General features: G+C 45.9%; 1 non-coding gene across 1 annotated transcript; it reads left to right on the forward strand.

Annotated features, from left to right (window-relative positions):
• Positions 1-992: 992 nt before the first annotated feature.
• On the forward strand, positions 993-1,098 carry LOC132567862 (U6 spliceosomal RNA). The gene has a single exon (XR_009555134.1). It is a non-coding gene; the product is annotated as a U6 spliceosomal RNA (small nuclear RNA).
• Positions 1,099-1,449: the final 351 nt, after the last annotated feature.

The following is a 1,449-nucleotide window of genomic DNA, read 5'->3' on the forward strand; positions in this document are numbered from 1 at the left end:
TTCTTCAGAGGTCAACAGGATGGTAGTTTTTAGGTGTTCCCAGAGTGCTTCTGGAGAAGTATCTGTGAGGCAACTGGGGCCCTCAATTCTTGTCTGGAGTTTTGCCTGGAAGGCAGCTCTAACTTCGGCTGACTGAAGGCTGCCGACCTGAAACTTCCTCCGGGGGATACCGCCTCTCCTGGGTGTAGATTTAAAGTGAAGACGGAGATTGCAGCGTACAAGATGACGATCCATATGACATTCTGCACTGGGCATTACTTGGGTGTGTAAGACATCTCGAAGGTCTCTCTGGCGCACCAGAATGTAGTCAATAAGGTGCCAATGTTTGGACCGTGGGTGCATCCAGGTTGTCTTCAGACTGTTCTTCTGCTGGAAGATAGTGTTGGTAATGGTGAGCTGATTCTCCGTGCAGAATTCTAGCAGGGGGCACCCGTTATCATTGCAGTTGCCAATGCCTTGTTTGCCAAGTACTCCTTTCCAGGCTTCCGAGTCTTTACCTACTCTGGCATTGAAGTCGCCAAGGATGATCACCTTGTCCTCTGTAGGAGTCTTCCATACGAAGTTGCGTAGATCAGCATAGAACTTGTTCTTTTCTGCAGGATCTGCTTGAAGGGTTGGGGCATACACACTGAAGAGTGTTGCATGCTGCTTGTTTTGAAGAGGAAGGCGCATAGACATGATGCGATCTGAGTGACCTGTTGGCAGGTTTTCAAGTTTAGAGGCAATGGAATTCCTGACCATGAAGCCAACGCCAGAAAGGCGGCTCTCAGCCTTTGACTTACCCGACCAGTAAAGGGTATAGCCAGCACCGTGTTCTTGAAGACTACCTTTCTTAGGGAAATGGACCTCACTGAGAGCTGCTATGTCGCTATTCAACCTGAGAAGTTCGTGGGCAACTAGAGCAGAGCGTCGTTCAGGGCGACCACTGTCTACTGTGTCAAGCATGTATACTACACATTACTGTGTCAAGCAAGTAGTATAGATATGAAAGTGCACTCACTTCAGCAGTGCATATACTAAAATTGGAACAATACAGAGAAATTAGCATGGCCCCTGTGCAAGGATAACATGTTTCCATATGCATGGGTATGCATGTGCCAAGGTGGAAAATATGCACATTGCCCCTTTCAAACAAAGCTGTGATCACACATATTAAAAGGATTGTGTGTGTTTATCCCAACAGGTCCTGAAATATAATGACAGAAAAGATCTTCTCTATTTACTGGATGATCTGGAGAGAGAAAAACACTTTACTGAATGTTGTTTCCTTGATACCTGATATCCTTTAGTTACCTTGGCAGCTGTTTCCCAGGGCTATTTATGTATTTTCTTTTCTTTGCTCACACTGCTATTAGCTTCACACCTTCACTGCTGTTTCATCTGACTTCCTGTTGGGACCCACATGATTTTGTCAATGACACTGCAAAGCTGGATCTGACTTGTACAGAA

This window comes from Heteronotia binoei, chromosome 2 (genome assembly GCF_032191835.1).
Source record: "Heteronotia binoei isolate CCM8104 ecotype False Entrance Well chromosome 2, APGP_CSIRO_Hbin_v1, whole genome shotgun sequence".
Taxonomy (NCBI): Eukaryota; Metazoa; Chordata; class Lepidosauria; order Squamata; family Gekkonidae; genus Heteronotia; species Heteronotia binoei.